Raw genomic sequence first — 12,391 nt, 5'->3', positions numbered from 1 at the left:
ATCCAGAGTATATAAATAACTCTCCAACTCATAAAATAAGAAAACAAATAACACAATTAATAAATGGGCTAAAGACATAAGAAGACGATTCACCAAAAATGTATATAAATGTAAAATAAACACTTAAAAAGGTGTTCAATATTATTAGTCATTAGAGAAATACACATTAAACCCATGAGGAGATACTGCCACGTATTTACTAGAATGGCTGAAACAAAATTTACTAGGGCTGCTGCTTGAACGTGGACACTCAGTTTATTTAGATTCAGTTTCACTCCCTTCCCCCCACAGGAGAATTTCTGGCCCAAGGACATCTCTCTGAGCACTCTGCTTCATGGTGTTGGGGGAGGGGTAATTTGGATAAATTGAAATTGTGCTTTCACCCTCTTCAGTGTGTCCTCTCTTGTTCCATTGCTTCATCCAGATGCTGTAATTTTTCACCTGGATTCGAGCTCTTGGGAAGTATGTCTGTCCACAGATAATTGTCAAATCAATATTTCTGTGTGGGGTGGGGAGGTATTAGGGATGGAACTTCCTATTCTGCTATATTGCTGATATCACTCTCACATGGGCGTCTGTTCGACATCTTTTCCCAGAGGAGTTAAGATTTTCATAGTACTACATATGCCAAGTAGTTTGGGATTTGTCCTGGACATCTTGAATATTACGTCATGAGACTCTCAGTCTCATTTAAATCCTTTGGGGAAATGTTGATGTTTTTGTGTCGAGGGAAATTTGATACTACTTCTTAAGAGTCATTGAAGGCTCCTAGTTGGGATGGGGTTGATTTGCCATCATTTCTGGACTTCAGGCAGAGTAATTATGACCTTCCTAGGTTCTGGAGAAGCCCTCAGGAAGAGATACAACTATCAGATAAGCAAGTGGAAGTTGGCCAGCATACTTTGAAATTGCGGAGACCATGGGGTATGATGGACTCCAACAAGGTCTGCTATTCCTTGACTGTATTTTGATCTATTAATCTATACCCACCCTTATTTAGCCCCTGCCCCCATGCCATTCAAGTGATTCAATCCATCTGTCAGGTCTGCCGTTTTCTTTCAGGAAGGAAATATACGTGAATGGAAAATTATAAGCCTTTCTAGACTGTGTATCCCAATACCTAAGCTTTTTGTGCTTTAAAGGCAAAAACAAGTAGTCTCAGCAAGAAGCAAGGAAAAGACTGTAGGGTCAGTGACCGAGAAAGGCAGAAATGAGAAAGAAGTCTATAGAACCCAAGAACAGAGGGACACAAGTACGTATATTGCACCTGTCCTAGAGAGGAACAGAGGTACCCAGAGAGCAGGGGCCTCTATAAGGTTTCTCTACAAGATTCAAGGCAGAGGGTAGTCGGATCTGAGGGGCCATGCAGATGAACGACCATGTGCAGTAATGATATATGAAATATTTTTAAAGCTTTAAATTGCTTTATAAGATGATTTTTAGTCAGAAGCCTTTAAGTATTTCTTTGATTCCAAATTTCAATCTTCCAAAAACAATTGAGTATATTTCAATATGTAAAGAATTCATACTCTGAATTTCATGAAATACTTAACAATATTGAACCAAAATTTCCTGTTAGTTAATACTTAAAAATAGCACAGCATAGTAGAAAACTAGAAAACCAAAGATTGATACTGCCTTCTTTATATATGCTCTATGATAATTTGTTTCTTCCTTATGAATTGTTCTATTTCTTATTTAAATACATTTTGTAGAAACTTCAAAAAAAGTAGGAAAAAAAGCAGTATTAAACCATATATTTTCAATGTTCCAAATTTTTAAGATAATTTCTTTGATATTTCGCTATTATAGGTGATAGTTGCTGTGGTTTCTTACAGTGAACGTTGTCTAGCAAAAGAAGTATCCTTATGGTCCTAGTTTGCTTAGAGGTTTTGCTGAATGAGTGTTGAATTTTATTGATGCTTTTTTTCCATCTATTAAGATGAATTAATATGAGCATAGTATTTTCACTTTTAATTTGTTAATGCTATGGGTTATTTGAATACAATTTCTAATGTTCAACCATCGTATTATTTCTAAAATAAACCCAACCTGGTCATAAATTGTTTTTATGTTTCTGGATACTGTTTGTGAATACTTAATTTAAAATTTGAGACTGTTTTAAAATTTTATTTTGTGTTCTGATTTAGTTTGGATGTGTTATCCAGGTTATCCCAGATCAGAAATGGAGGTGGCAATGATCCATATCTTTCCATCACTTGGGGAAAAAGGTGTATACAACAGAGAGTATTCTTTGGAGGATTATAAAAATGTACTAGGAAAACTATCTGGGACTGGTGATTTTGAGAACATAATGTGAAGTCCTACTGTAACGCTTCTGACAATTTCAGGTTTTCTATTTTTAAGAGTCAGCTTTGGTAATTTATACTCTTTAGGGAAAACTGACCATTTCATCTAAGTTTTCAACTTACTGTTACAAAATTATTTATAACATTGTCTTTTTGGGGGGAGAAGGGGATCTGTAGCAGATCTACAGTTCATGTTCTCTTTTTATTTCTAAAATTACTTAATTTTTGTTTAATTAATATTGCCAGTTTTTTTGCTATTTTATTAAGCTCTATAAGCCTTATTTCTTTGTTTGCTTATAAATCTGTTGTTGTTGTTCTTTTGATACTTTATATTTTTATCTTTGTTTTACGCTGTATTACCTTCTACTCTTATCTCCATTATTCACTCTATTCTTTCTTTGAGTTTCCTATTTTTTTCCAATTCTGTCGTTGAAAGCAACCACCATTAATTTTCCAGTTTTATCTTTCAGGCTATAAATATTTATTCTGACACCTCTTCAGATGAATCCCAAAGTTTTACTAAGTATTATTGTTTTTTGTCATTCCATTGAGGTTATTTTCTAATTATCAGTATGATTTTTTGATTTATGGTTTATATCTACAGTGATGCTTAAAATTCTAAATGGAATTTTTAGCTCTTCATTTTGTTGACTCACAATTTGAATTCATTATGGACCAGAAAATATAGTTTGTATGTTAGTGATTAGGCATTTATTGAAAGTCTATTTCTATTTTTATAAATGTTCTGTACATGCTTGAAATATTAATACATATACATGTATAAAACCAAATAGGTATAAACACATATGTATAATATATATGTTAAAGTATTAATATATAATATATATTATATAACATAAACACACATATATTTTTGTATGTATATGCATATATGTATATGTAGATAGATATATGGATAGATGAATACGTAGCTACTTAGATATGGAGATAGAGGAATAGTTTTGTTTGGTTGTGGTATACGTAAAATTATACATTATTTAATCATTTCATATTCTTAATATATTTGTATTTTTTTCTAATTGTTCTTGTTTCTGAGAAGTATATTTTAAACTCAGTCTGGTTATGATTTTGTAATGTTTTCTTTAAAATTTTATCAACTGTTGCTCTTTTTGCCTTACATAATTTGAAGTTTATTTTTAGGTTTCCTGATAAGTTATTTCTTTTATTCATATCTGATAAAATTAATTATGATTTTTGCTTTAAAGTTTCTACATTGCTCTTTATGTCTTTATCTATGCTGCATTCTGAGTAATTTCCTCGGTTTCAACTTTTAGTTTACAAATTCCCTCTATTAACACATTAATTAATTAATTAATTAATCTGCATTTTAACCTGCCTACTGAGTTTTTAATTTCATCTGTAGATGATATTGCACTGTGTTCCATGTCTCAGTGTTGCAGATGAGAAATCCAATGGTAATCTGATTTATTTTTCTTTTGTAAATAACATGTTATTTTGCCTATGAGCTTATAAGATTAAAATAGTTGAAGAATTTCATAGGACATATCTCAGTGTTTTATTATTTTTAGTTTGTTTCTTTTTTCTCATTATTTTAGACTGAAACTTTATGAGCCTGTTCAATGCTTAAGTTTCTTCAGTCAGGAAATTTTTCTTCTATTATTTCTTTTGTTATTGATACTTCCCTAAACTCATTGTTTCTCTCTTTAAAACTACTATTTGAACATGCCTCATGTCTCTATCTGTTCTCTCATAATAGTTGACTCCTTTTTTCTCTGAGTTTTGATGCATTTCTTATAGTCATGTTGGTCATTAATTTTGGTATTAATGACAACCATTCTTTCTTTCAATTCACATAATGAATTATTTAGTTGAAAAATCATATTTTAGTTCTGGAAACATATTTTTGTGCTTCACTTGGAAGCTTTATGAACCTCATTTTTTAATTTGCATTTTAGGGGCACCTGGGTGGCTCAGTCGATTAAGCGTACGACTTCAGCTCAGGTCATTCATCTCACAGTCTGTGGGTTCGAGCCCTGCATCAGGCTCTGTGCAGACAGCTCAGAGCCTGGATCCTGCTTCAGATTCTGTGTCTCCCTCTCTCTCTGCCCCTCCCCTACTCATGCTCTGTCTCTCTCTGTCTCAAAAATAAATTTAAAAAAAACATTAAAAAAATTTAATTTGCATTTTATTTGACTCAAATGATAAGATTATTCCCATTGGTGTTTATTCTGAATTTCTGCCTTAACTTTCTCTTTCTGTATCCTGCATTCCCTCTGGGATGAGATGCAGATTTTTTTACTTGGTTTGTTTACTGAGGTTTATAGCTGCTACTTTTAGTTCTCTAACTCTCTCAAATCCTGAAAATTCTGAAGGGTACATGCATTGTTATCACCTTAGGTGTGCTGTGTAGTCAGAAATCTGTCCATCTTCTGTTAAGATACCGGGAGGACATTTGTGCTGTCAGATCTCCTAGTGGGTTTTTTCGTTTTTTCTTTTTCTTTTCTTTTTTTTTTTTGAAAGAGTGTGTACAAGTAGGGGAAGGGCAGGTTCCACACGCAAGGTGGAGGAGGAGGTGGGGTTTGATCTCACAACTGTGAGATCATGACCTGAGCCTAAATCAAGAGTCTGATGCTTAACCAAGCCATCCAGGACCCCCATCTTTGTGTTTTCCTACTTCAAAGGCTCAGTCCTCTTATACTGAGAGATTCCTGTTGGAGACCAGTCCACCAAGGTCCACAGATCTCAGGAGATCTATTTCTTCTCAAGATATGTTGCTTTTAGATTTCAGTTCCAGGTGTTCTCCAAGTAGGGATAGCCCTGCATCAGTTCCCTCAGCTGGGACCCCAACACAGTCCAAGATCTTAATCCCAGGTTGCAAAAATTTCCAGTGATTGGTGGCTCAAGAGAAACAAATAGTTTGGAGTTGGGATGGAGGAGAAGGAAGTTGTGTTGAAGGTAACTTTAACCAGAGTCCTCAGTTTTCAAGTCGTTGAGAACACCCTCTCTCAATTTCTCCCTCTATCCCCACCCCAACTCTCTCTCTCCACTTTTCTCTTCTTCTCTCAAAAAGATAACAAGTGTCATCATGGATGTGGAAAATTTGGAACCTCATATACTGCAGGTTGAAATGTAAAATGGTACAGTCACTTTGGAAAACAGTCCAACAATTCCATGAAAGATAAATATAAAATTGTCATCTGACTGTGACCCACCACTTATACTCCTAGATACATATGAGAAATGAAATAGAAATGAAAACTCATCCACATAAAAATTTTTACACAAACATTTACAGAAGCATTATTTATAGCAGGCTTAAGGTGTAAATAACTCAGATGTTCAGCAAGTTATGCATTGATAAATAAAATGTGGTGTATCAATACAATTGAATATTATTTGGATAACTGATACATGCTACAACACAGACAAATCTTCTTTTATGATAAATGAAGGAAGCCAGCCACAAAAGACTACCTATTGTATGATTGCCTTTATATGAAATATCCAGAAAAAGCAAATCTATCTAGACAGGAAATAGATTATTGATTACCTAGTACTGTTGCAATGTTGAGGAGAAATGGAAGGAAGCATGATTGCTAAAGGGTACAGCATGTCTTTTGAGGGTGATAAAAATAATCTAAAATTTATTGTGATGTTTACACAACTCTTTGAATATACTAAAAATCATTGAAATGTATACTTTAAATGAGTGATTTATATGATATATGAACTATATCTTAATAAAACTGTTAATGAAAGAGAAACTATGGATAAAACGAGTTGGTTACAAAATGACTAGGACTTGGTTACAGAATGGCAAGCACTAAATAATTGCTGATTGTAATAGCAATCATGTTGTATATTCCATGTTGTATATTCTCTTTTGTGTATATAATTTATTTATCCATTTTACTGCTGGAGATATTTGGGCTCTTAAAACAAGGCTACCCTGAGCATTCTTATGTATACCCCTGGTTGCATTTTTCGAGAGTAGAAACCTAGAATGAAATTCGTGCATAACAGGTTATGCACATCCTTAATTTTAATAGGTACTATCAACATTTTCTATGTAGTTAATACTTTCATTGAACTTATATTCAAATAATTATATTGAAATCACTTTTTCTTATACTGCTAGAACTTATTTGTCCCTCAATTTGGAGCTATAACCTGACTCAAAATCTGAAAAATTGGCAAATGGTGAAAAATGAGGACTATTGTATACGTTAAGAATATTGAGAAATGTATTGTTGTTGATCATAAGTGTATGCTTAGCTAGGTAATTCTGTAAAGTGAGGAGAGCAAGCATTAGATTTCAAGGGAGCCAGTGAGTTTTGATGAGGGAGTAGATGCTGAGAAAGAAGAATAGTTTTAGAATTTAGATTATAAAGTGAAATAGAGATCAAATAGTATTTTGAAAAGTAAAAAAAGGTTGAATTTTTTTTTGTATAAATATTTGCATAATCTAGAGAAGGAAGAGATGGAGAGAATAAGAGAGAAAGGTGTTAAGTATGAGAAAGGAATAATTAGCAAAGTGAAGTTCTGGAGAAGCACCAAGATAATAGGAATAAGAATGTAGGTAAAAGGAGAATCAGCAAAAAATGATGCCTTCTTCCAAAATAAGAGAACAATAGCAAAGAAGGAGTGGACAAGTGGAGAGATGTTGAAGGAGAAGTTCATGTCTAAGAACATCCTAACTTAGTGAAAAAAAGAGCTGCGTGTGCGTGTGTTGGTATCATTATGTAAACACCTTCACAGAAGAGCTCTTGCGAATAAACTTGCAGAATATTAGAATTAAGAATTCTTTAAAGATTTTCCTCAATTGATTTCATTTATTTTAATAGTCTATCATCTGTTTCAACTCAGGATCTACTCCTACTATGGTATTTTTGCTCTAAATAGCTCAGCCTGTTTGTAGTGAGGATTTGGAGATTTTAAAATTATGAATTATGTCCAGATCATTACTTACCCTTGTATGGTCTTGGACAAGAGTCTTCACCTCTCTGATAAAATAATTTTCTTTACTTTACATGGAGATAATAATATCTCAACGAAATAGTTGTGGAGTTGATTCATGATATAACATGAAAACATTTTGCAAACGCCATAGCACTAAACATGTGTGATTTCCTTCTTTGTGCTTGTTTATAGCTTATTGCCTAATCCTCTCTTCCACTTTTTAAAAATAAGATCTTGCCTTGCTATCCATTTGTTTCACTCACATAAACACAGTTTTCTGGACAAGAGGGACATCTAACAGGTTCAGTAATTAAGGTAAGACCATTTGACTTGCTAACAGACCGATTGACTTCACAACAAAGGCAAGGGTGGAGCAGAAAATGTGAAAGCACAGATTTCCTGTGTGATACCTAAGGAGGCTGTATGCTATAGCTATCCAAACTGTTGTACTAAGTGCAGGTCTTTAAAATCCACTGTAATGTGCCATTAGCAAATAATACAAGTGACATTAAAAAAAAAAAAAGCCTTCATTTTAATTGGAGAGAAAATCTATGGAAATGTAGACATATAAATAAAAATACAGGAGCCACATAATTGTAGAAAGTGGTATAAGAACCTGGGGGAAGAAAGTGTCATCGTGGGCTGGATTTAAAATGAGTTTTAAAGCAGTGGTTCTTCAAATTTTACTTAGACTACATTCCTGTTTTCCAACCTAAACAGATCATCTCTTGTTGAAGTAGAGGAAAAGGCCCAGAGCCCAGGGCTTCACTTCCTCCTCCCAAATACTTCTTCCTGTTACCAGCAATCCTACATGAGACTCTGAGGCACCTCTCAAAAGGCCCGGGTTCCACTGATAGATTGAGAAGGATTGGATTGGGGGGTAAAAAGAAGAAAGGTGAGAGAGTTTGGGTAGGTGCAAAAAGAGATAACAGGGGAAAACCCAGTGTGGGTGACATTGGGGAGGGGGGGGGTCCTACCCCTCTGGAAGCTGTGAGGTGACAGAGTATGTATTGGGAGCCATGGGGGTAAATAGCATGGAGACCTATGGAAGAGTTACATTGTGGAGAGCTGTAAATGTTATGCTTAAAAATCCTGCAAGTTGGGAATCCCTGACAAATAGACCAACAGACCTCAAGGCATGATCTTGTTTCATCCCTACAGAACGCCTTATACTTCCTTTTAATTATGTTTCTGTGTTTTACCACATATTTCTGAGGAGATGGGCTCCATATGGATAATGGGTGCATTCGTAACTTATAGACATCACTTTCAGAAATCCTATCCATACGCACGGAGATATTTCAGTGATTCAATGATATAAAAATTAGCTCCTTGTTGTAAAGACTTCGAGACCCCTTCTATAAGCATTGAAGAGTTATTCAGGCTTGTTGAGTAGGGGAATAATAATGAAAAAATAACTTAATAGAACTTACCTGAGAGCGGGCAGGGGGGAATTCTATAGTCTTTGTATGTAGAAATCGTGTGTATGGCTGTAGGTATTTGCATGTTTGCATGTCTTTGTGATTTATATTTAAAAAGATGTCTAAAGTGGATACTCTGCATGGAGTTTCATCCTCCCAGGTTAACACGATAATTCACTTGAAGCAAATAGGATAATTTGGAAAGTTTTATTGCCTTTCAAATGAGGTAAGATTGAGTTAATTATGGTATCAGATCATCATAAGATTTCATAGATTATGGAGGAGCTGACACAATGTCTTCAAGCACCTTTTCTACTCCTTAATTTTAGCTGCTGGCTTTTGAAAATTTAGCTCATAATGACCTTAGGGTGTTTGAATATATAAATTTACATACACACTATATGTACCTACCTACCCAAACATACAGTTGCACTCAGATACCTAAACACAAGGCTGGTGATTTGGAGATTTCTGAGATGTAGCAACGCATTTGCCCAATACTAGAATAAAACTATACCAGCCCACATCGGAAAGTAAGTGAACTTTGCCTAAAGAGGTATAAAATGTTAGCAGAATAAACATTATACACCTACACACAAAGATAAGGAAAATTAAGCTAGGAGCTCATTATTTCTCAGCCCTGTGATTTTAAAAGAAAATTCTGATATTCTCAGTATAAAACCCCCCATGGGTTTCCCTATTGGAATAAGACAAATGGTAACAGCCTGCATTATTTTTGTCCTTGGAAGATGGAAGTGAGGAAAATCTTAATGAGTCTTAATTTGGGTGATGACGGTGAGAGGTGAGTAGCAGAGACCTTGCTTGTGAAGTCGTTCCTCCGGCTAGAAAACCTATGTGTGAGAGTAAAAATCGAAGAGACTATTTTTGTTTATTCTTGACAGGTAATTAGAACAGGAAGTAAATCTTGCTTTAAAGTCACATAACCAAAAAATTTCCTCTGGTTAGTAGGGGAGTAGAATAATACTATCTAAGGTGAATAGAGACTCATCAGTATCTTTCTCTTTCAAATTTCAGAAGAAGAGGTCAAAATCTTCCAATGTTTCTTTGAAATGTCAAAACTCAACCTTAATAATACTGGCCTCATGCAGGCAGCTCTGCATACAAAAAGAGGCTAGAAAGCTGCCAGTCAGGTTGACTTCTGTCTGACTGAAGGAAGGCACACCAGGGCAGGCAAAGCTTCTTTGTTGGGACTGGAAGATGGAATTTAAAACATCTTCACTTATTTAAACTAACAGAAGAGGGACAGTCATGTGAATTAGTGATTAGTGTAAATTATTGAACAATCTTTTGAAAATTTTATTCCAGAATGTCTATACACACTAAGGGTTAGATGGGCACAAAAGACATGCTCTTTTATAAAGCAGGTTCATGGACTCACTATGGATATTTTTTAAAGAATGTGTTTTATTACATGAAAGTAAATACTGGAGCGTGAACTCACTGACCAAATGACTGTCCTTTGGAGACCTAGTTTTTAAATTAATAGATAATAGTCATTTTCTGGGAATGTATCAACTGGGTATTTGTTGATTGGCATAAATCATAAGCTCCTCTAGACATAAAAAGTACTTACCAAATCTTGAGTATTGTGTACATGATGTGTGCTTAATTGTACCCCACCCCCATTCACATGTTGAAGTCCTAACTCCCAGTATATCAGAATGCAACTGTATTTGGAAATAGGGTCTTTAAAGAACTAATTAAGTGAAAATGAGGTCAGTAGGGCTGACCCTAATCCTATGACTAAACCAATATAAATTGTGTCATTATAAAAAAAGAAAAGTAAACACAGGCACATCCAAAAGGGAGACCCCATGTGAAGACACTGGGAGAAGACAGCCATCTGCAAGCCAAGGAGAGAGAGGCCTTAGAAGAAGCCAATCCTATTAATATCTTGACCTCAGAATTTTAGCTTGAAGAATTGTGAGAAATAATTATTTCTGTGAAGACACCCAGTCTCTGGTACTTTGTAATAGCCTGTTATGGACTTAATATTTATGTCTTCCCCAAAATATATACATTTTAGCCTTACTCCCCAGTGTGGCTGTATTTGGTGATGGGTCCTCTGAGAAAGTAATTAGAATAATTAGTAGTTAAGATATCATAGTGATGGAGCTCTGATCTGATAGTATTAGTGTCCTTATAAGAATAGACATCAGAGAGCTCTCTCTTGCTTTGTCTCTCTGAACACACACAAAGAAGAGGCCATGTTGGCACACAGCAAGATGGTGGCCACCTACAAGCCAAAAGAAGAGTTCTCAGAATGAAACCTACTTTGCCAGTACCTCGGTCTTGGACTTCCCAACCTACAGAAATGTGAGAAATAAATGTCTGTTAAGCCAACCAGTCCATTGTATTTTGTAATGGCAGCCTGAGCAGACGAATACACATCCCTAGTAAGCTAATACAAAATATATATGCTAAATTCATGCTTTTGTCTTAGGTCCAGTCTTAGTCGTCTCCCAAAAATCAGGAGCTGGATATTATATAAATGTATTAAGATTTTTTATAAAAAGGAAATTAAGAAGATAATTAATCACTGAGAGTACCTATGTTTTGAACAGTCATATATTTTCTGTGACGTTAGATTCCAAAAACTTTTGCTATAAGGTCTTTATCCTCAAGACTTTTACATCGGGGTTGATTTTATTTTATGAATTTTTAATAATTTAATAATTGTTTAAATCATTTTATGTACATTTAACTTTATTTCGTATTTGTAATTGTTATTATTAATATTAACCCATATTACAATACATTTATATGTTTGTGAACTTTTCAAAGCATTTGTATATGTTAGTTACCTCGTTTACATCTCTCAGAAGTCTTGGACACAGGTCAGAACACAGTGTCTGCATTTTTCCTGTAGGAATTTAACTTTGGGGAGGCTAAGTAACCTGCCCAAAGTCTTAGAGGTAGGAAGGACACGAACTGACAACACTAGTTATATTGAAGGAAGATGGCAAACTTGATGGATGATAGTCATGCCCATAAGGTTTAGAATCTTTTCAAGATGATCTTCTTTAGTTATTACTTATATAATTATAACATTAAAAATAATTATTTAAAACAACATAATCAGAAAAGTGATTATTAAAACAAAGAGTGAATCCAGCTTGTTGAACTCCAAATATCATTGAATATCATACAATCACTAGCTCAATCCAAGTCCCCTTTGCTCTCTCCAAGATGGTGCTGGCAACATTTTTAACCTAACTCTGACCTTGGAAGGACCTTCCTTGCAATATCTCCCTTAGGGTAACTATTGAACAGGCATATGGTCATTATGAAGAAACTGCTGACTCCTGGCTCAGCCATTGGTACAAATATTGTTTTAGAAAATAGAATAAGAAGGAGACTAGAATAATTGGAATACTCCAACTGGCCACTACTAGGAGATAGCAGATATCTCTTTTTTCTATAGCAATGTGATAAGGGGAGAAAATTTACTTAATACACTTCCACACAAATTTTCTGAATTCCCAGGAATTCAGTCTTAATAAACCACAGTACTAGCCACAGTGGGAGGGCACAATATAGTTACAGAGTTTCACAATATAGTTACAGTGACAAGATTAACACATTGTCAGATATAATTTGGAGTTCAAGCAACATTCAACACATGCCTAAGAAAGGTATAGATGTTCATCGGACTTCAATTTTCAGCCCTTAATGAACTACCAATAGCAGCCTACATGA

Source organism: Panthera pardus, unplaced genomic scaffold (assembly GCF_024362965.1).
Source record: "Panthera pardus isolate Hobbes unplaced genomic scaffold, ASM2436296v1 HiC_scaffold_15, whole genome shotgun sequence".
Classification (NCBI taxonomy): domain Eukaryota; kingdom Metazoa; phylum Chordata; class Mammalia; order Carnivora; family Felidae; genus Panthera; species Panthera pardus.
This window is presented reverse-complemented; position numbering follows the sequence as displayed.